The sequence below is a fragment of the Sus scrofa genome, chromosome 2 (genome assembly GCF_054392235.1).
Source record: "Sus scrofa isolate SSC_HxYL_T2T_F1_AM1 chromosome 2, Sscrofa_HxYL_maternal_Yorkshire_Landrace_v2.0, whole genome shotgun sequence".
Lineage (NCBI taxonomy): Eukaryota > Metazoa > Chordata > Mammalia > Artiodactyla > Suidae > Sus > Sus scrofa.
In genome coordinates this window covers 48,188,123-48,211,805 of record NC_139384.1, presented here as the reverse complement: position 1 = coordinate 48,211,805, position 23,683 = coordinate 48,188,123, and the positions used below count along the sequence as shown (strand labels likewise).

At 42.7% G+C, this 23,683-nt stretch overlaps 1 protein-coding gene and 1 long non-coding RNA gene across 2 annotated transcripts in view; one reads left to right on the top strand and one right to left on the bottom strand.

Annotated features, from left to right (window-relative positions):
* The window catches only part of SPON1 (spondin 1), a 334,437-nt gene that overhangs the window by 246,858 nt on the left and 63,896 nt on the right, over positions 1–23,683 (top strand). The window lies entirely within an intron of this gene.
* Positions 8,771–14,288, bottom strand: LOC146405368 (uncharacterized). Its single transcript, XR_014837289.1, has 2 exons — positions 11,596–14,288; positions 8,771–10,933 (listed from the first exon to the last, which is right to left on the bottom strand). It is a non-coding gene; the product is annotated as an uncharacterized LOC146405368 (long non-coding RNA).

Sequence of the window (23,683 nt, the reverse complement as noted above, 5' to 3'; positions counted from 1 at the left end):
AAGCTAGAGAAAATATTTTCTGGAGCATCCAAAATTCGTTCATCCAAATAAACTTAATGAAGGGAGGTAAAACGCGGACCTAGATATCAAAGGTTATTTAGAAGCCTGTGGACATTGAATCTGAGTCTTGGAGCCTTGAGTGTGTTCTGCCATCCCTCAAGAGAGGACTGAAATTGTATTAAACCACATCGGTTCAAAGCTGGCCTCCATGAAGTTAGAGACCCAGATATTTCGCTGGTTAAAAAAAAAAAAAAAAAAAAAAAACAGTTCTGTAAAATCTCTTGGTCTACCTTTATCTTGTAAGCTGAAACTTCTTTTGATAACGCCTAAGAGGGAGAGCATTTGGTTCATCTTGCATTTTTATAATTATGTGCGTTTTGCAATTCCTTCACTTTTTGGCAGGCACAGGGGAGCATTTGGCTTCAGTGCTTTCAACTCCAAAGACAATTTCACAACTGGGTTTTTTCTGATAGCTCCCACATCTGGACCCTGAGTGGCCCCAGCCCACCATGTGGTGAGATCCTCAGTGAACCTCCTCAGCAGAGCACAGAACAAGCTGTACCCAGCCCTGTCCTTCCCTCACTCCCAGGAGCCTAGGGTACAGGCCTCTCATCATTGCTGCACAAGTTGTGGGCATTTTTTTTTTTAAGTATGAGGGTAATACTTTCTTTTTAATGTTGTTTTTCTGGTTGGACAATAATCAATCAATATTTCAACTGAATATTTTCTCAGCACCTACTGTGTATCAAGAATCTTATACTGAGAACTAGATATGGAAATAGATCATGCTAGTCCATTCTGGCCCATCTTCCTCCCTCCCTCCCTTCTTCCTTCCTTCTTTCCTTTCTTAGGGATTGTTTAATTAACGCTGAAAAACAAAAAGAGGAAAAGCACATTCAATCCCACCACTTCATATATAAAGGAAAAAACCTGGGGAGTTCCCTGGTGGCCTAGTGGTTAGGATTTGGTGATTTCACCCCTACGGCCGGAGTTCAATCCCTGGTCTGGGAACTGAGATCCCACATCAAGCTTCTGCACACTGTAGCCAAAAAAAAGAGAGAAAAAAAGAACATTTCTTCTTTCTCATCCCACCCTCCAAACCCCAGAGGTGGTAACAAACCTTAGCAGATTGGGGTATGTCTTTCCCAACTTTTCCTGAAATGTATCCAAATGAAGCTCTGTCTCCATCTGTATACCTAGAGATTTCTTGGATGAACAGAATGATGCTCTACCTATTAGTCCCCACAGTTGTCTTCCTTTAATATAGGATTATTAAGTAAATCTACTCATTATTTTTAAAGACTGATTAGTATTCCATTAAATTATCCATAATTTATTTAAACATTCCCCTCCTAGTAGACATTTAGGTGGTTTACAATTTTTGTGCTATTATTGTTATAAACAATTATGTAGTGAACATCTACAAATATGTGGAATATATGTATATATGTGTGTGTATACATATAGCTGTGTTTTATTTATTTATAACAGATTCCCAGAAGTGGCATTAGTGAGTTAAAGAGTATGTATCTTCCTCAACTGTAATAGGTACCACAAAATTGCTTCCCAAAAGATGGCAAACATTCACACACCAAGCAGTCTCTTGTGATTACCCATCTCCCTTCTTCCTCAAAAGTGCGAGGTTCTTATCTATTTTTCGTTTTGGGGGAGTTTCTTGGGGGTCTTTTGAGGGCCACACCCGAGGCATGTGGAGGAGTTGAATCAAAGCTGTAGCCGCCAGCCTACACCACAGCTCACGGCAATGCTGGATCCTTAACCCACTGAGCCAGGCCAGGGATTAAACCTGTGTCTTCATGGATGCTAGTCAGATTCATTTCCACTGAGCCATGATGGGGAACTCCAGTTCCTGTCTTTTTTATTGCTGCCAATTGTGTGCACAAAGCTATTACTGTTTTAATTCACATTCTCCGACTTGAAAAAATGTTGACTATCTCACACTTTTGTATGTTTATTGGCCATTAGCACTTATTTTTTATTTACTCCTCCATGGGCTTTGTTATTGTTGGCACTATTAATTCTGACCTACCACATGCCAGCTAAGCGGGCAACACCACTCCAAACACCTCATATGCATTGTTGTGTTTAATCTAATAACCCTGGTATGAGGTAGGTGCCATTACCATCTCCTTGTGACAGACGAGGAACACCCGAGGCTCAGAGCCAAATAAGCAACTTAACTTGTCCAACATCAGAGTCTGAACTGCGTATGCTGAGATTTGAATGCAGGTCCGTTAGCTCCAAAGTCTGTATTCGTTCCCCTATTCCAGGCCATCTCTCACCAATCTGTCCACCTCTCTGCTCTCTGAAGCTTCAAGTCTGAGCTTCCTTCTTGAGCTGAGTCTATCTCCCATCTGATGGCCCATAATAGCCTTGGGCTGGGAATCCAAGTTTGCACTAAGTGGCACCTGAAGCCACAGCCCTTGGACACAGAAGCCCCAGTCTCTGCCTTGAAGAGCTCCTAGATCACATTTATAGGTGGCGCATTGATAATTCAATTTCTTCCGTAATTCACAACCTTGTACCTTAGTTTTCTGCCGCTTCCCCAGACCTTCCCACTCCCATGTCCCCTGAGGCAGGATTCCTCTAATGCAGAGGAATTTCTTTCTTCCCTCCTCACACACTTAAAGCATTTGGGCACATTTTGTTCTTCATGAACTTTCAGGACCGGGCACACGTTGTGAAATAATTGATGGAAGGGGAGAAACGGCAAGGGCTGCCTGACTTCTTGGCTGCAGAAATTTTCTTCCAGAGTAAGCTAGCATCCATCTCACTCTGGCAAACAGTCCTGAGCCAAGAGATTCCAAACCAAAGCAAAAATCTATCAAGAGAATTCTGATTTAAAACTTAAGAAAACAGCCTGGACATATTTTTAGAACAACCCAGGAAAGAATACATCTGTGACTCGAAACAGCTGGAAATCTACATTTTTGCCAAAACGATGCCGATTACGAAAGCTGTGATGGTCAGATAAGAGGCAGTCAGGATGCAAAGCTGTCCTGTGCTTTTCGTGTGTTCAGCTTTTGAATAACCTTCACTTTCATACTTTAAACGCTGACCCCTCTAAACTGCCTTTTGAATACCAAATGCCAGCCAGCCACACAGTTTGTACAGCAGTGTTTGTATTGTTATTTGAGGGTTTTATTGTATTTTGCCCTTATTGGCTCAATAAAAAGAGGGAGAAACAGGAAAAAACAGAAGTAATAAGAAGCAAAGGCCATATAAGCTCATGATGCTTGAGAAATAGAAGAAATTTTGAGGGAGTTCCCATTGCGGCGCAGCAGAAACAAATCTGACTAGGATCCATGGGTTTCAGGTTCGATCCCTGGCCTCACTCAGTGAGTTAAGGATCCGGTGTTGCTGTGAGCTGTGGTGTGGGTTGCAGATGGGGCTCAGATCCCCTGTTGCTGTGGCTATGGTGTAGGCCGGCAGCTGTAGCTCTGATTCAACCCCTAGCCTGGGAACCTCCATATGCTGCGGGTGCAGTCCTAAAAAGAAAAAAAGAAGAAGAAGAAGAAGAAATTTTGAGGTGTGCTGAAAACAGAGTAACCTTAGTCTCAGTCATTGGGCTGAAACCATCAACCATTCGCTTGTGTTCAGTTGTGAAGAAGAAAAACAAAACTACAGAATATGTGTTGAAAATGTTGGTAGCCAATGGTGGGTGAAAGAGAAGGTGTCCTTGGGGAGTTATACCTTTCTTTTAGTTTCCGGAAAGTGGAGCCCTCTCCTATTTGAGGCCCTACTAGGTCGCGATGTAGATAAACTGTTGGGTGCACATTGAGGGCGAAAAATCAATGTGTCATTAGGGAGTTGAATGATTTTTATTTCTTGGAGGGCTGTTGAAAATGGAAAACTTCTCTTACCCGGGACTCTGCTAGGGCAAGTTCTCTCCTTCACTGTCCTGTCCCAGGGCCTCCCTTGCCTATAATAGATGATCTATTATATGGCAGTTGCAGGTTCAACATTTTAAGGACTTCCTTGTACGCAAGAGTAAGGTATGTTTTCTGGCCCCTAAATACAAAAGAAGAAGCAGGGAAGAAAGGATTCCCGAGGCTGCTCTGTTACTGTGCCTGACCATGGCCCCGCAGCCTATGGAGGCACAGAGCACTTGAACAGAAAGGGTGACACTGAATGCCTCTAGTCAGGTTCTTGTCCAGATACACTCCCGCACAGCACCCCTTCCTCCTGTCACACAGACAGCTGACTGAAGTCAGGCAAAACACATCCCCAGCCAGGACATGCATCCCAAGGACAAAAACAGGACCTGGGAGTGAGGTGCCTCTCAGTAGAAAGAAGATGCATTGTTTGGAGAGTGGGGGTGGGGGTGCTGGGAATTGTGCCCAGGAGGAAACCCGACATCAAGATCAAGGCCAGTGTAAAAGGCACATGAAAAAATGCTCACGTCACTGATTATTAGAGAAATGCAAATCAAAACTACCATGAGGTACCACCTGCTGGAGAGGGTGTGGAGAAAAGGGAACCCCTCCTACACTGTTGGTGGGAATGTAGACTGGTACAGACAGCCACTATGGAAAACAGTATGGAGGTACCTCAGAAAATTAGATATAGAACTACCATATGACCCAGCTATCCCACTCTTGGGCATATATCTGGACAAAACTTTCCTTGAAAAAGATACATGCACCTGGATATTCATTGCAGCACTATTCTCAATAGCCAAGACATGGAAACAACCTAAATGTCCATCAACAGATAAATGGATTAAGAAGATGTGGTATATATACACAATGGAATACTACTCAGCCATAAAAATGAACAAAATCATGCCATTTGCAGCACGATGGATGGCACTAGAGACTCTCATACTGAGTGAAGTAAGTCAGAGAAAGACAAATACCATATGATATCACATATCTGGAATCTAATATACAGCACAAATTAACCTTTCCACAGAAAAGAAATGCATGGACTTGGAAAACAGACCTCCTCCCAAGGAGGAGGGGGACAGAGTGGGATGGAGGGGGAGCTTGGGGTTAATAGATGCAAACTATTGCATTTGGAGTGGATAAGCAATGAAATCCTGCTGTTTAGCACAGGGAAGAAGAAGAAGAAGATGATGAAGGCCAGTAATTCAAGCCAAGGGATAAAATGAAAATTCATAGTCAAGGTAAGGAATCAAACCAGACATGCTAGTGAGTGAAGAGAAATCAAGTGGATGAGTCTTGAGGAATTCTCATAATAGACTGAGAGCATCCAAATTGGTGTTTCCTTCTAACTTGCTATGTGCCAGTTGAAGAAAGTGCATGTATCTGCTGAACAAAAGATGGATACAGGGCAACATGAAGAAGAAAAAATCCAAACTTGTGCCCCTACAGCTGCCAGCCTACACTGCAGCCACAGCAACATGGGATCTGAGCCACGTCTGCAACCTACACCACAGCTCACAGCAACGCCGGATTCTTAACCCACTGAGCGAGGCCAGGGATTGAACCCGAAACCTCATGCTTCCTAGTTGGATTTGTTAACCACTGACCACAAAGGGAACTCCAGAACATCCTTCTTTATAGAGAGTTCCTCAGGCCTAGGGAGACTGATCAGGGAAAACTCATAGCCTCTCCTGAAGCCCTCATCCCAGTGCCCAGCACAGGGCAGTGGTTCCAGCCCTTCGGGTTAAGGATGAATTTCATCTCCCCCATGTTTTTGTCTCCCCACCCACCCCTCACTGGTGAGGTAGAATATGCCTAATAAACCTTTCCATTGCTATCTGAGATCTGATCTCTAGGGCATTTGGCAGCAGTGCTAGATCCCTCTTCACATGGGTCCTGATGTGCTCTCTCCTACGGGCGTGTAATTGAATGACCTGACAGTCCTAAGTATCCTTCAGCTTCTTAAGTAATAAATGCAAATTAACCTTCACTAGTGACTCTATCTTGAGTGGCAAATGTCAGCCACTAAAATTTAAAGTGTAGGGTCAGTTCCAAGTTTAATTTCCAAGGAAAACACCCACAGCAAATCTTGAAGTGGAAGATTGCTTAAAAAAAGAAAAAAAGAAAAAAACAGTGGGAAAGAATGAAAGAGAATCCAAGCTTATTCCACAAAAATAGGGCTGCCTTGCCCAGCACAGTGTTTACTCACTCATCTAGTTCATTACAAAGCCCCAATCGCAAAGATATTTATTTTGTCTTCTTTGCTGCTCTGGTAAGCTAATTACAAAGTAATTGAATTAGCTACCAAATAAATTAGTTGTTATCAAACAGAAAATAAAGGCATTCTTCTAAAAATTATTTAGGGGGAAACATTGGCTTGAATGATAATTCCAGACTGAGAACTGTTTTCTTTCTTCTATGTGTTATTATAGAGGGAAATTCTATGTGGAAAGATACTCCTAAAATAAATATTTATTCTACCTTTAATGAATGACAAAGAAAGCAAAGCAGGTTTGAGTCCTTGAAAAACACTAGAGGGGGCAGTCTACATGAACTGTTTACATGATGGCCCTTGTCAGCCGAGGTTGCTGAGATATTGAAATGTCTTCAAGGGTGAACGAGAGGGGTGGAAATTAATGATGCTTGCTGTAGATATGATCATTTCACTTAGCTGCCTCATCACATGCTGTTACTACTAAGTAGCTAGAAATAATGCCTTTTTCTAAAGTGTGTTCCTCTGTCTGCTTTAAAATTATGAAGATATAGGAGTTCCCATCGTGGCTCAGTGGTTAATGAACCCAACTAGCATCCATGAGGACGCATGTTCAATCCCTGGCCTTGCTCAGTGGGTTAAGGATCTGGTGTTGCCATGAGCTATGGTGTAGGTCGCAGACGTGGCTCAGATCCCAAGTTGCTTCGGCTGTGGTGTAGGCTGGCAGCTACAGCTCCAATTCGACGCCTAACCTGGGAACCTCCATATGCTACAGGTGCAGCCCTACAAGACAAAAAGTAAATAAATAAATAATAAAATTATGAAGATATAAAAATTTTGGAGTTCCCGTCATGGCTCAGCAGAAATGAATTGAACTAGCATCCATGAGGATTCAGGTTTTATCTGTGGTCTTGCTCAGTGGGTTAAGGATCCAGCATTGCCGTGAGCTGTGGTGTAGGTCTCAGACACAGCTCAGATCCTGCATTGCTGTAGCTGTGGTGTAGGCCAGCAGCTACAGCTCCAGTTCAATCCCTAGCCTTGGAACCTCATATGTGTGGGTGTCGCCCTAAAAAAAAACAAAAAAAAATTTATATTCAAGTGCTAAATTACCCTTTCAATAGATGCCACCCAAAGTTCCAAAAAATGGCTGTTTCTGATCAGTCGGTTTTACAGAGCCCTTAATGAAGTCATTTCTAGTTGATCACAAATAGGCCTGAAGATTCCTTGTGATAAGGCTTTCAGCTCTCTTACAATATCAAAGTTATTTATGAGTTAAAAGAGTGCAAGCTCTTAATGGTGAAAATCAAAACGAGTGGAAAAAGCCTGGAGTCAAAGGACAAAAGCTGGACTCATTCAAGACAATACAGCAAAAGCCCACAATCAAAACCACTGTGATACCATGGGTTTCTTCACAGTGCAGGTCAAATCAAGTCTCATGATGGTAATGCTTTATGATTGAGGGTAAAATATCAGGTCCCACACTTAGGCCCAAAACCAAGAGCATAATAATAAAGTCAGAGAACAGCATAAAAATAATTTGCAGGTTTTTTGTTTGTGTTTTGCTTTTTCTAGGGCCGCACTGCACCCAAGGCACATGGAGGCTCCCGGGCTAGGGGTCCAATCAGCGCTACAGCTGCCAGCCTATGCCACAGCCACAGCCACACCAGATCCGAGCTGTGTCTGCAACCTACACCACAGCTCACAACAACATTGGATCCTTAACCCACTGAGCGAGGCCAGGGATCGAACCTGCAACCTCATGGTTCCTAATTGGATTTGTTTCTGCTGCACCACAATGGGAACTCCAATGATTTGCAGGTTTTAGTGGTCTATGACGTAGGCAGAATCAATGGCATGCAGAAGCTGCAGAAGAGCCAGTAAGAGTGTGGTCAAGGTTGGACTATGTTCCTCAGAATAAGAGGTCTTTTTATTATGTTTTTTGTTTGTTTGTTTGTTTGTCTTTTTGCCATTTCTTGGACCGCTCCCGCAGCATATGGAGGTTCCCAGGCTAGGGGCTGAATCCGAGCTGTGGCTGCCAGCCTACACCAGAGCCACAGCAACGTGGGATCCGAGCCGTGTCTGCAACCTACACCACAGCTCACGGCAATGCCAGATCCTTAACCCACTGAGCGAGGCCAGGGATCGAACCCGCAACCTCATGGTTCCTAGTTGATTCGTTAACCACTGTGCCATGATGGGAACTCCCAGAATAAGAGGTCTTAACTGGGGCTTTGTGTGTGGGATTTAGACATCACACCCTCTATTGTCAGACACTGACTTCACAGTTTTCAATAGTACTATCAACATTGTGATCATCCTTGTCCCTGTGTCTCTGCAACTATCCTTGAAGAACGCCTACGTGGAATTCCTGGGCCTAAGGGTATACATATTTTTAGCGCTCCTAATGCATATTAGCAAATATGTATCTAGGAAGATTGTAATCTCTCTGTTTGTAACAAGAACATTTGAGGAGTTCCCACTGTGGTGAAAGGGAAATGAATCCGACCTGTATCCATGGGGATGCGGGTTCCATCCCTGGTCTTGTTCAGTGGGTCAGGGATCCGGCATTGCTGTGAACTGTGGTGTAGGTGGCAGACCTGGCTCAGATCCGGGTTGCTGTGGCTGTGGTGTAGCTCTGATTCGACCCCCAGCCGGGGAACCTCCACATGCCTGGCAGGTGCGTCCCTAAAAAGAAAAAAGAAAAAAACAGCATTTGAAAGTTTCCGTTTCCCCACCTAGCCACATTTGCTTCCTGTTTTTTCTCTGAGACTGAATTGTAGAGTGTTTGGACTAGAAGGGAACCTGAATTCCATCCCTTTCATTTTTAGGAGAAAAAACATGAAGCAGATTCGGGGAGGGGGCGTGTGTAGGTGATGTTTTCTCCAAGCTAATTGCAGAGCTTCATGTGTTGCGGGGAGACACTGGTTTCTGTAGCCTCTCTGGCCTCAGGCCTGAAAGGTTCTTGGAAATGTCCATGGAGACAAATCTATAGAAACAGACAGTAGATTAGCGCATTTGCCTAGGGTTGGAGAGGGGATGGGAGCTGGGGAGTGACTGGTACGGGTGTGGGGGCTTGGGGGAGGAGAACGATGGAAATATTCTCAAGTGATGGCTGCACAACACTGTGAATATACTAAAAAATCATTGAATTGTACCCTTTAAATAAGTAAATTTTATAGTGTATAAAACGTATCTCAGTTTTTTAAAAAAGAAGAAGAAGTGCTCTGTAAACATTTGCAGGAAGAAGGAAAGGAAATCTACATCCGTATTCCTTGATTTCTAACCAGTAATTGTTCCACTTACTTCATTTTTCAAAAGAAGAGCTTGTCTATGGTTGATTCCAGCATCCCCTTGGCGTTCTCTCTATTAGATGTTTCCCTGTTGCCAGTTACACACTGATCTGCCTCTTCTCAGAACTGAATGGGTTAAAAAATTTTAAAAGTTCTGCATTTCATCCTTTTAGAATCCTCTGAGACTCTCACTCAGGGCTGGTCACAAAGTAGGAGCTTGATAACTGTCTGTTTACTGAAATTGCTGGTGCACTGCAAGTAAATTAAATACTAACTAAAAAGGCAGAGACATCGGATTATTTCCAAACATTGATGCCAAATTTTCTGCAGCTGTCAGCTCCGGCTCTGTAAATGAAGTCAGCAGTGACACAATTTGGCGTTTTGGACATTCATTCCGATTTCTCTCCCAACCTTTCTCTGCAGGTAGTAAGCAGTCGAGGTCGCATTTTGCCCTCAGTGCAGGACTAAATTAAGGACTCAAGAGTAGCAACTGCTACATGCAGGGGTGAATCCAGAATCCATGGGGCTTAAAGCTTACTCAGTTTGACAAGGGGCCCTTTTACAGAAACAAGCATACAAAATTATGAACACAAATTAAGTGAGATCTTTGGAAGCCTGTGCAAGGAGGGTTCTGAAAGTAAAGCTTCCTTCGCCTCCTGGTACATCTGCTTCTAGCCAGGTTCCTGTCTCAGCTCCTTTTGATTGCATTTTATTTTGCTTTTGTGTAAAGGTCCTTTGTTAGAAGCAGTTAGCATTATAAGTCTCCTAGCCTTCCAGTTCTGCTTAAAAATAGAGCTTAAGCAATTGATTAATTAACTCCCCATGTTCCCATGCAGACAACTAGACAGATGACAGGAGCCACCCATCATGGGTAAAAGGCAGACTCTAAAATCCCGTGCATAATGTGAAAATCACACACAGTCATAATTGTCCTTAAAATCCCTGAAATCACCTATTAAGTACAGAATATGCAGTTTTATGTATGTGACCTTGAGTTGTTGTGCACATTCAAGTTTGAAATCCACTGAGCTGGGTGGAAGGAAAGTACAAATGCAGATGACTGGACTTGAAAATCTTTTGGCCTCATGACAAGTCTCAATTTCTAGCTGGAACCCAACGTGGGAGGTTCTCACCTGGGGTGTTTATTCCATCCTATTTCATTTTATCTTATTGTTTATTGAAGTATCATTGATTTACACTGTTTCAGGTGTACAGCAAAGTGATCAGTTGTACATATATGTGTGTGTGTGAGCGTGTGTGTGCTTTTTCATATTCTTTTCTATTATGGTTTATTACAGGATATTTTATATAGTTCCCTGGACTGTACAGTAAGACCTTGCTGTTTATCTATTCTATATATAGTAGTGTGTATCTGTTAATTCCAAACTCCTAATTTATTTCCTCTTTGGTAACTATGAATTTGTTTTCTACATCTATGAGTCTATTTCTGTTTCGTTAATAAATTCATCGGTACCATTTTTTTAAGATTCTGCATATAAGTGTTATAGTATGATATTTGTATTTCTCTGACTTGACCTCACTTAGTATGATAATCTCTAGGTCCATTATGTTGCTGCAGATGGCATCATTTCATTCTTTTTTATGGCTGAGTAGCATTCCATTGTATGTGTGTGTTCCATCCTATTTTATTTATTTATTTTTTTTAGCTTTTTTTTTTTTTTTTTTTTTTTTTTTTGCCATTTCTTGGGCCGCTCCCACGGCATATGGAATTCCCAGGCTAGGGGTCGAATTGGAGCTGTAGCCACTGGCCTACACCAGAGACACAGCAGCTCAGGATCCGAGCCACATCTGCAACCTACACCACAGCTCATGGCAACGCGGGATCCTTAACCCACTGAACAAGGCCAGGGATCAAACCTGCAATCTCATGGTTCCTAGTCAGATTGGTTAACTACTGAGCCACAGCAGGAACTCCTCCATCCTATTTTAATACTGAGCTTTTTATAAGTTTGATAAATGTTAACGGATTTTTTTTGATATTTGGAATTTTAAAAGATGATACAGGAGTTCCCATCATGGCTCAGCAGAAACAAATCTGACTAGCATCCATGAGGATGCAAGTTTGATCAGTGGGTTAAGGATCCGGCATTGCCATGAGCTGTGCAGTAAGTTGCAGACACGGCTGGGATCCCGTGTTGCTGTGGCTGTGGTATAGGCCGGCAGCTACAGCTCTGATTTGACCCCTGGCCTAGGAACCTCCATATGCCGTGGGTGCACCCCTAAAAATACAACAACAAAAAAAAAAAGATGATACATATGAAAGCTAGTAGACCAGGACCTGGTGTGATACATAGGTGCTTTATGAATGTGTGTTGGATTGAAATCTGGTCTTGCCTGATCAGCCTATTCACATGGCACTCTGTAAAGTTGTGTCTTCTCTGCTAATGTTCCTAACGAGGGCCCCACCCACATGTCCATCCCTCTCAGGCCAGTGGGCTCCAGGCATCACCTGGCAGGGTGGGCACACTGTAGCTATAGGATTCCTTGGGCCCAATGGAGTGATCACAAATCCCCATTTAAAGACATTTCTTGCTGAAAGCTACTTCATATAACTTTGTATACCCAAAGGCTGTTTTGAAATGAAATTATTTATTTGGTAATTAGTTTGCTACATTTGATTTTTCACTTCTTTGGAAAGCCTCAAGTTAGGAGGAAAAGATGCTTCTCTTTTGTCTGTATTTTTAAAACTGCCTCAAGCATGGCAATAAAGAACAGATTTCTAAAAGGTAACCAGGAATCTAGCTAACACTGGTCATAGGACTTCAGTGAATTTTAGTCCCGCTTTCACATTTAACTGAGTCTCTCACAGATATCAGTAATGACAGTTCTAGCATAAAATTTCATAGCACAATCGACTACTTTGTGGGGGAAACAAGAGAATCCCTTTCATATGGATTTACTGAGAACCTAAGTGTCAGCCCAGGGCTGGGCATGCGGGATACAGAAAGAAATAGTGCACAGCCTTGACCTGAGGGTCACAACTGTCTGAATATATTCGGTCCCCTTGGATACTTTAGGTGGATGTGCAGATGCTAGCTTTCAACATACCTTCCAGGCTGGGTAAGAATAACTTTGTCCACACCCCTCTGTCTCCATAGTTACTCTACTCTATAAAGAAATCCCCTTCATAATAGCATCACCTCCCACCCAGGTGTTCAGTCCAGACTCCAGGTAGTCATGCTAAACCATTCCTCTCCTTCACACCCACAGCAGCCAACCACCTTGGCACAGAAGCTCTAAATCCCAAACTATTTCTTGAATTCATCTCTTCCTCTCCATCCTCTGCCTCTTTCCTGGTTGGAGCCTCATCACCTCTTGCCTGAACTATTACAACATCCTCCCAGCTCCTCCCCTTTCTCCATTCTCACTTCCTGCCTCGTCTCAAATGCTCCTTGCCCCTCATCACCCGCCTCAGAGTTCCTTGTCCCTGCTTCTTCTGCTAGAAAGGGCTTTCTAAACAAAAATCTGATCACAGCGCCCTCCTTCCTAAATTCACTGATGCTTCCCCATTATTCTCAGAAAGGCCGCTTCACCTTTTCCTCCTGCTAGTGGGTTGGTTCACATGCAGGCAGGATTTTCAGGTTCATTTCCTCAGCTAGGTTCTGCGTGATGCCCAGCATACTTGTGGTAAGCTCGCCCCACTTCTACACTGCTGACCTCACCACTCAGGAGTGTGCAAGCTCTCAGTGGAGCACCTCTGACTTAGAGGGTAAAACCTAAGCTTCTGGGCCTTACCTACAAGGCTCTCCCTCGTCTTGCCTTTCCACATCTCCAGCCTCATTCCCTCCCAATCCCCAATACATGCCCTGTGCACCAGCCTCCAAGCTGTGCCCCTGTGCCTTGCACATGCTGTTCTTTTTTCCTTGAGTGCTTCCCTCCAATCCCTCATCCACCTAGTTAGCAAATATCCATCCTTTAAGGCACAGCTCAAGAACCCCCACTTCCAGGAAGGCGTCCATGCTCCATCCATATCCTTAGTATCCACTCTGTATGGTCCTCCCTTAAACTCATTGTGGCTCCATGCTTATCTCCAGTTAACAGAGCACTCAAGTTTATAGCTTGTCGTGTGCCCTAGAGCATAAGTTCTTTAGGACCCGGGACTTTGAATTATTAATTTTTAAGACCTCAATGCCTTACCTAGTGTTTTGCATCTTGGGAATTTGCTATTTGTTATTTGTGGAAGGAAGGGAAGAAGAAAGAAAAGGTGGGAAATCGGAGCTGTAATCATTTCCTTTCCCTCAAAGCCATAGAAAAGACTACATTTTTAACATCTAATTAACTTCTCTGAGGTATTCCTGTTGACTTCACGCCTTTGAAAAGTCTTTATGTAAAAGATCTTTTGGCTGATGTTTCATTCTCACTTTTGGTGATTTGTTTTAAAGTTCTATAAAGGATTCATGGGAACCGGTATTGCTCCCAGATCCTAAAAGAGGGTCCTCTGTAGGATAGTGGCTGAGAGTGTGAGCTCTGAAATGAAACAGAACTGTGTTTAAATCCCTCACTATCTATGTGGCTCTGGCAAGTTACCTACCTTCTCTGTGCCTTGATTTCCTCATCTGTAAAATGGAGATAATGAAATTACAAACTCCAGGAGTTCCCACCATGGCGCAGCAGAAACAAATCCGACTAGGAACCATGAGGTTGCAGGTTCGATCCCTGGCCTCGCTCAGTGGGTTGAGGATCTGGTGTTGCCATGAGATGTGGTGTAGGTCACAGATGGGGCTCAGATCTGGCATTACTGCGGCTGTGGCATAGGCCAGCAGCTGTAGCTCCAATTAGACCCCTAGCCTGGGAACCTCCATATGCCGTGGTGCCTCCCTAAAAAGCCAATAAATAAATTAAATAAATAAATAAATAAAATTCCAAACTCCAGACCATTAGTTTGACTTTGAGAAAATACATGCAATTGAGTAGATACACATAAGTGTTCAGGAAATGATGATTATTATTAGGGCAAAATCTAATACACCCAATCATAAGTTATGGCTGCATTAGTAGGTGACTATCAAGTAGCAGATTCTAATAAAAGGGAAACAAAAAATTCACTGAGAACTTACATAATAAGCTCATAGAGAAACTATTTTTTTGAGTATGTTTAGCTCATTTTCTTACAATTAAGCTACCAAGATTATTCCTTCACCTACAAAATGGATAAGTTCTTCATTGGCTGGACTCATTTGAAGAGAGAGCTTACATGGAATAAAGTTCCCTTTAATATGATTTCCTAGCAAGATTAAATTCTAATATGGAATAATCCTACATTGAGCGCTCTAATTGAGCACTGCAGGAATCAAGCATGCGTTAAAGATATCACACCTGTTCACGCATCCGTCATGAAGAGACACCCAGCAGTGTGTCAGAGGGCCCTCGTCACATCATACAGCCAGAATGGTCACATTGGCTGAATGCCGGCTGTGTGTCAGGGAGCCCAACATCCCTGAAGCCTCCCGCCTACACCAGGAGGGAACGGAAACTGCTGACTTTCCGTTCACAGTGAGGGAATTCACCTGCTGGTGAGCAGAGCACTCCCATCCACTCTCTGGAGCATCCTTCTCTCAGGATCTGAGGACCAGCACAGCAGCCTCTGTCATCAGCGTGGATCCCAGCAAAGGGAGGGAGGAAATCCCCAAGCCTCTGTCGTCCAGACCTGGGTGAGGCTTGGAAAGCTAGTGGCCTCGTGTCCTTGCTGCCAAAAGCCCTTCTCTTCCTTTCCCCAGTCATCCTCCAGATTGTCTTCTTAGTATGTGTTACTCTCTGAAATCATCTTGTACCTTAGTTTATTTTTTGAGGTCATGCAGCTTCTGTAAGCACAAGGACTTTTCTGTCCTGCTCACTGCAACCTTCCCATGCCTAGGACACGGTGTGGGTCAGAGCGCTGCTTGATGAATATGTGTCGAATGAAAATAAGGAAGGAGGGTGGGGACGGCAGGGGTCCGACATCCTCTAATGGTGAGGATTCTCACGCCCCCAGAGTCGGGCGCTTGCTTGCCCAGACTGAGTCACCCTCCACCGATGTCAGTCTCTGGGACTCTGTTTGCCAAGTTTGTTCAGCTGCCCGCTGCCCGCTGCCTGCTGCCCGCCCCCAGCTTTAGCCCTGGGCTAATCTACTCTTCCTTTTGAGCCAGACTCACTGATTAGCCTTCCGTTTCTTTCACTTTCAACATGCCAGATCCTATTCTTCCTGCTTAACCCTTAGGGAAACATCCATCTTTCACCACGATTTCTGCAGGTGGCTAATATCATCGATTATTTGACTCATTCAACTCTCAGAGGGTAATCTTTTCTTTAACGTGAGTTTCAAGGCCATCTCACTGTGGGCTCTGATATATCGCTGATTACACCGGGCAGAGTCAAGCAGAGGTGTTGGCACTGCTCTCCACTGATTCCTCTGGATGCCGTGATGCTGTTAATCTCTGCTGTGTTTGTGCTAATAGTGTCTGTCTATAGTCAACCTCGATCTACCCTTCACCACGCCAAAAAGATAAGTGCCAGACCACAGGAAACAAACTCACGGCAGCCCTCGAAGTCCAGAAACCCTCCTCATCTACTCTGTCGGGCCCGAGACCTCCTGATGAGGAGATTAATCTCTCCTCTAATTCCTCCTCAGAATGTATTCCAAAATCAAAAGCCAAGGGTTATATTTCTCTGCAAAGAAGCAGACAAAAAAATGTTTTTGTTTGACACAGCGGCAATAGAAACAAGACCATATTTCTCTTTTATGAAACCTCGGAGAGCAGTTCATTGAGAATTTGACATTTAATATCACCTAATCACCTTTCCAGCAAGATATTTGCTTTGGCTCTATCAGCCCCACACACAGGCATAGCTGCTGGCACTTACTGGGGCTTGTCGTTAGGTGGGCTGCTTTTAATGCCCAAGGCAGGATTTGGCAAGAAGCAGCAGCACCTGCTTTATTGAAAGATATCGTCATATTTTATCCTCTGAAAGAAAAATGTGCATGTAAATGTCCTTAAGAGATGATTATGATACATCTAGATGTCTATGCCAAAAAGCATTGTAGCTGACACCCCATCACACACAGTCACCCAGAATGGAGGTGGCAGATGGAGAATTTGAGCATTTAAAGAAAACAAGTGTGGAAACTCCTAAGTGGCTGCCTGCTCCTGGCCAACATATACCCAGGTAATTTGAGTAGTGCCTGTTGGCTTGAAGAAGAGATTCACACTTCAAGGGACTTGGGGAATGACGTTGAGGTCTGAGGTTCTGGTCCCTTGTTGCCCAGATTCTATGAATGGATATGGAATACACTACCTCAGCCCAGAGATTTTTATGAGCTAAATTAAAAGAAAAGATTGGGCATAGCTTACACTCTCCATCAGCACATAACTGTTGATTCCTTGGCATTGGGGAGACATTAACCTAAAGGACTCTTCCTCTCTACTTTTCAAAAATTGGAACAGGGAGTTCCTGTTGTGGCTCAGCGGTAATGAATCCAACTAGGATCCATGTGGACGCAAGTTCAATCCCTGGCCTTGCTCAGTGAGTTAAGGATCCAGCATCGCCGTGAGCTGGGGTGTAGGTCACATATGTGGCTCGGATCCTGTGTTGCCTTGGCTGTGGTGCAGGCTGGCATCTGTATATCTGATTTGACCCCTAGCCTGGGAACAGGTGTGGCCCTAAAAAGCAAAAAAAAAAAAAAAAAAAAAAAAAAATTAGAACAATCATCCCAGCAGTGGGAGCATAATGTTTAGCAGCTCAGGTACAGAGAAAATGAAATTGGAAATCCAGGATTGGTGCTGCCGAAGACTTATCTTCAGTATGATAGCAATCTTTGAAATGTCACATAGTTCGGCCCTTGCAAATCTAATTGAGTCATTCCCTGTCTAAGTTCTTGTGTGGCTCCCTGTTGCCTACAGCTGTGATTTTCCAATTGCTCTGTGGGGTGTCAGGCGTGGGGGTCTGAAGGATGGAGTGCCGTTCTCTGGCCCAACCCCTCTGCGCCATCAGAGTTCTTCTTTCATCTGTTCTACAAGTTGGGCTTCCAAGTAGGACTGTTAACAAAGAGTTTCGTGCCTTAGCAACCAAGTTTGAAAAACACTGGCCCGGAGGATAAAAATCTAGACAAGTCTTCCACGTTCTTTATCCTACTTCTTGGATGTCCCCCAGACACCTTTAGTCATGCCTTACGATTATCCTTTCTCTTCCTTTGTCAAGACTCCCTTCTGTTCCCTCTGCCTGGCGTGTTCCCCCTTCCCTCTTCTCTGCCAGGTAGATCTGTACTCTTGTTTTAAGATTCAGTTCAAATCTTGCCTTGTGATGGCTGCTCTTCCTGCATTGGCAGCCGTCAGCCCTCTTCCCACAGGCATTAGTGTATGTGTTGATGCATGTGGAATTATGATGTGTGTCTGAATCTTGGACCAGTCTGCGCGCTCATGGAAGATAGAGCCCAGGTCTCACTTCTTTCTTACTCCGTCTTCCTCCAGGTCCTGACATGCAGTGGGCTCTCAATAAATATTTGATGGATGAATGCATAGCTCTTTAATTCACCACTAGATAGCACCTTGGCATTTTCCCAAACAGCTTAATTCAGAAGGAATTCAAAGACACAGAGCCACAATCTGTAACCAACTCAAGTGCTTCTATGTTAACAAAGACCACAACTTCCTTTAGCTACTTCTCTTTGGATCTGAATTTCATTTCTGTAAAATTAATTATTATAACAACATTAATAGAAATATTGTACACAGGTCCCATGCTGAAAGCCCATGGATAGTAAGAGTCTCTTCAATATGCCTGGTTTGACCCTGCTAATCTGGTTGAGTCACTCCTCCACTTAAAATCCTTTGGCAGATCCCCTGTTACCTGTGACTTTCAAGCTCTTTTGCGGAACTTGGGGGGTTCCTAAGCACCCCTATGGGAAAGTTCTCCACAGAGTCTGGCTGGGAGGGATGTGGCCCTGGGCCCCACACTCTTTGCTCCAATCAAAGAGGTGCCACAAAATCTAAGCGTTGAAATGTTTTGCGTTTGAGATTTTTTATTTGAAGACCTTTGACTGAGCCTCTCTTCCATTCACCAGAGTCCCCACCACTTGGTATTTTTTTCTCTTCATCCTTATCTGTCTCATCCCTGCTGTTATTTGAGTTTGCAGCTCAAAACTCACCCCCCAACCCAACCCTCTAACATAAAAATGTTTTCATTTTTATGAACTCCTTTCTGGATCAGGAGCACACATCCTTGTTTTTCTATCATTGCATACATTATTTTATATTTCCTTTCTTCACTCAACACCAGATCATAAACATTTTTCCATCATGCAAAACATATCTTTCATGCCCCCCCCCTTTTTTTTTTTTTGGCCTTTTAGGCTGCACTTGCTGCATATGGAAGTTCCTAAGCTACAGGTCAAATTGAAGCTGCAGCTGCCAGCCTACACCACAGCCACAGCAACTCTGGATCCAAGCCATGTCTGCAACCTACACCACAGCTCACGGCAATGCTGAATCCGTAACCGACTGAGTGAGGCCAGGGATCACACTTGCATCCTCGTGGATACTAGTCAGGTTCGTTATTGCTGAGCCACAACTGGAACTCCCCATGGCTACCTTTTTTTTTAAAGTTGGTTGAGTCTAATTTACTCAGATCTTCCATTATGGTTAAAACAACTTTTTATTTCATGCTCTTAGAAGTAATGCTGCATTGAATATCCTCATGCCAAGGACTTTTTTCCTATAAATAAACATGCTCTTATTGATTTTAACAAGTTTCTTATGGTTTTGATTGTATAATTCTGAGGCAAATCTTTTCTCAATATATTCTTTTTCTTCCATTTCTTATATTTTTTTGATTAAAATATGGGAAAGCATTCTCCAGTTGAATGTTTTGGTCTCTTCCTCTGTTATTTCTCCTATTGCTTCAAGCCTTTGAAAAAGCTTCATAGTTCATTTTTCCTAGTTCCCCAGAGCTGATGCAATTTGGGATGTTCTTTCTTTTGGTTGTTCTATAGACTTTAAAATGTATATTTGAGAGTTGAGGCTCAGCAGTAACAAACCCAGCTAGTATCCACGAGGACGCGGGTTCAATCCCTGCTGTGAGCTATGTGGTATAGGTCACAGATGCGGTTCGGATCTGACATTGCTGTGGCTGTGCCGTAGGCCAGAGGCTATAGCTCTGATTTGACCCCTAACCTAGGAACTTCCATATGCCTAGGTGTGGACCTAAAAAGACAACAAAAAATAAATAAATTAAAATTAAATGTATATTTGACTCTGATTCATTTGAGCATATTTGGTATGTGTTTAGACATAAATAATATTTAAATTGATACCATTTATTACATAACTTTTACTTTGCTTCATGATATATCAAATTGTCTTTTTTTTTAGGGCTCCTAATTCTCCACCACTGTTATGTATGTCTGGTTTTGCACCAGTACTATACTGTTGTAATTATTGCCACTTTGTAATGTATATAGAATCTATAGTGCTAGTCTTCCCCAATCAGAGATATTCTTTTTCAAAATATCCTCTCATGTTCGTGACATTTTGTTTGCCTAATCAATGTTAGAATCATTTTGCCAAATTCTAAAGAAAGTGGTAATTTTAATTTAAAATGTATCATCTGGGGTTCCCGGTGGTGCAGCATAAAATGAATCTGACTAGGAACCATGAGGTTGCAGGTTTGATCCCTGGCCTCACTCAGTGGGTTAAGGATCCAGCGTTGCCATGAGCTGTGGTGTAGGTCGCAGACATGGCTTAGATCTGGTGTCGCCGTGGCTGTGGCATAGGCTGGCAACTGTATCTCTGATTGGACCCCTAGCCTGGGAACCTCCATATGCTGTGGGTGTGGCCATAGAAAGCAAAAAATAAAAAAATAATAAAATAAAATATATCATCTTTATACTTAAGTCATTGCATGCATTCTAAACATTTTATATTATATATATAATTTTTTAATTTTTTAAATTTATTTATTTAGTTGCCTTTTAGGGCCATACCTGCAGCATGCGGACGTTCCCAGGGCTAAAAGTCAAATCAGAGCTTCCGTTGCCAGCCCACACAGCAATGGGTCCAAGACACATCTGCAACCTAAACCACAGCTCACAGCAATGCTGGATCCTTAACCCACTGAGCAAGGCCAGAGATCAAATCTGAATGCTCATTGATACTATCGGTTTTGTAACTCACTGAGACACCATAGAAACTCCCTATATTCTATATTATTATACATATATCATTTCTAGCTGTTTACTGCTTGTGTATAATACTACAGTGTACACCGTGTGCAGTAATATATTGCATATAGTAATGCTACTACTGATTTTTTTATTTGAATACCAAATCTGCCCTCTTTCTAACTTGTTGATTTAGTTCCCTGTCTATAGCACAGTCTTTAGAATATTTTTCTCTTCTTTAGCAACAGTTATTGTTCTTTATATATTTTGCAATTTGTCTAAAGCAGTATTAGTTACGATGCTAGTGGCATTCTTTTTTTTGCTCCCACACCCACGGCATATGGAAATTCCCAGGCCAAGGATCAAATCTGTGCCACAGCTGCAACCTCTACCACAGCTGCCAGATCCTTAACCCACTGTACTGGGCCAGGGATTGAATCTGTGCTTCTACAGTGACCTGAGCCACCGCAGTTGGATCCTTGTCCTGCTGTGCCACAGCAGGAACTCCACTTGTGTGGAGTAACTCCATTCTCCATTTGGGCCTATCTTTGAAAGAAAATCTTTTAGTATTATTCTGTTATTGACTCATGATTTACAATAGGTATGTTTATCAAGTTAAGCTTGTAATTATATTACTCAAAATTTCTATAAATTCCTCTTTTGATATATATTGAAATGGATTGCATTATCTAATATTAATAGATTCTCATTTATTGATTTTTTTCTGCCTTCCTGCAGTAACTTTCATTTAAGATCAAATTAGTCACAAAGAATACATTAGATGGAGTCCAGCCTTTTCTGTATTTTGATACAGTTAGCATAGCTTGTAAATTACCTGTTCCTTGGGAGTTTGAAGGAATCCATTAAGTGTGTGTGCCTTGCTTTGGGGGGTTATTCCGAAAAATTTTTTGAAATTTCTTTCTCTGTTACTGACTTCACAGGTTTTCCTACCTTCGTGTTCCATTTGGGGTATTTTATACTTTTATTATAAAAGTATCACTTTTTACTGAGGTTTTTAGTCAATTAACATGTAATTTGTTAGGGTAGTCCCATGTAAGTAATGCCGTATTTCATATATGAAATCAGATTTGAACTCTCATTGGTTCCCACCTCTAATTGAGTTCTGTGACTGAGACCCAGTAACCTGACTTCTGACACATCATTTTCCTTGTAAACAGGAATCATGCTACTTACATCCCAGGGTTGCTGTGAGGATTACTGATAATGTAGGTTGAGTTCTTAGCACAGTGTCTGTCCTCAATGAATAGACGATATTACAGTGTTCTCTTTTCTTATATTGTGTATTTGTCCTCTGTCTCTTTTGTTCTTAATTATATTTGCATGGGCTGTTTTTCATAGCTACTTTAGTATTTTCAGAAGCACTGAAGGTTTTGGAAAAAGGAGCACCAGTTCTGGTAATGGAGCGTCTGAGCTGGGTTTGAGAACAGATCATCAGAGTCTCTGTCATGGCTCAGTGGAAACGAACACGACTAGTATCTATGAGGACACAGCTTCAACCCCTGACCTTGCTCAATGTTGAACTGAGGATCTGGTGTTGCCGTGAGCTGTGGTGCAAATCACAGATGTGGCTGAGATCCCAAGTTGCTGTGGCTGTGGTGTAGGCCGGCAGCTACAGCTCCAATTCGACCCCTAGCCTGGGAACTTCCATGGGATGCAGGTGCAGCTCTAAAAAGCAAAAAAGAAAAAAAAGAGAGAGAGAGAGAGAGAACAGATCATCATAAGGGCCAATGCTGTGAGAAATGACAGTTGATATGAGGCTGGCTAGACCTTTCATGCCGAGTGGATGTGGAGGTGCAGGCCTTATATTCATAGTCAGTGAGCACAGGCTCCGGACCTGGGAGAGACCCTTTCAAGGGCTCCTGGGAGTGGGAAGTTGACCAGTGGATCCCCGATTGTCCTGCTGCAGCATCCAACCCTTCAGGGCCTGGAAACAGACGCTGACAAACACTGTGACCCAGACTAAACCCAGCTTTTGAATGGGACCACAAAACAGGCTTTGTTCATCCTTCTGAAATGGGGCCCAATTATGTTTGATTAATAAATGAAACTCTGTGTCCCAATAAGAGAGACACTGTAAAGAAATGGTCAGAAACCACTTTGAGTAGAAAAGGCCAAGGAAGTTTTCAGAGGGCATTCATTTGCCTGGAGCTGATCTAAGACAGAGAAATGTTCAGCCTCCGAATCCTTCTCTTATTTCCCTATCCCCTTTCTTTTCTCAAATATGTTTAACTCTTCTGCTTGAGATTTATTTTGGCCCTTCGGTGATGGATTTCTGTGTTTATTCTGTCATTTAGAAAAAATGCACTATTTAAAAAACATTCCTAATCTGTTTATGTATGTCAACAGAAAAATAAGCCAAAAGGTTGACAACAGCAATTAATCAAAGTAAGTTTATTGAGCACTTTCTATGGTTATATACTAGGAGAGAAGAATTTTTTTAATTGCTCAATGAATTTTATGACATTTATAGTTGTACAATGATCATGACAACCTGATTTTATAGAATTTCCATCCCAAACCCCCAGAACATCTCCCAACCCCCAAACCTGTCTCATTTGGAAACCATAAGTTTTTCAAAGTCTGTGAGTCAGTATCTGTTCTGCAAAGAAGTTCATTGTGTTCTTTTTTTAGATTACTCATGTAAGTGATAGCATATGATGTTGGTGTCTCATTGTCTGACTGACTTCACTTAGCTTTATAATTTCAAGGTCCATCCATGTTGCTAAAAATGCCAGTATTTCATTCCTTTTAATGGCTGAGTAATATTCCATTGTGTATATGTACCACATCTTCTGGATCCACTCCTATGTTGATGGACATTTAGGTTGTTTCCATGTCTTGGCTATTGAAAATAGTGCTGCAATGAACATTGGAGTACATGTGTCTTTTCCAGTCATGGTTTTCTCTGGATAGATGCCCAGGAGTGGGATTGCTGGATCAAATGGTAGTTCTATTTTTAGTCTTCTGAGGAATCTCCATCCTGTTTTCCACAGTGGTTGCACCAATTTACAATCCCACCAACAGTGCGATAGGGTTGGTTCCCTTTTCTCCACACCCTCCCCAGCATTTATTGTGTGTAGACTTTCCCATGATGGCCATTCTG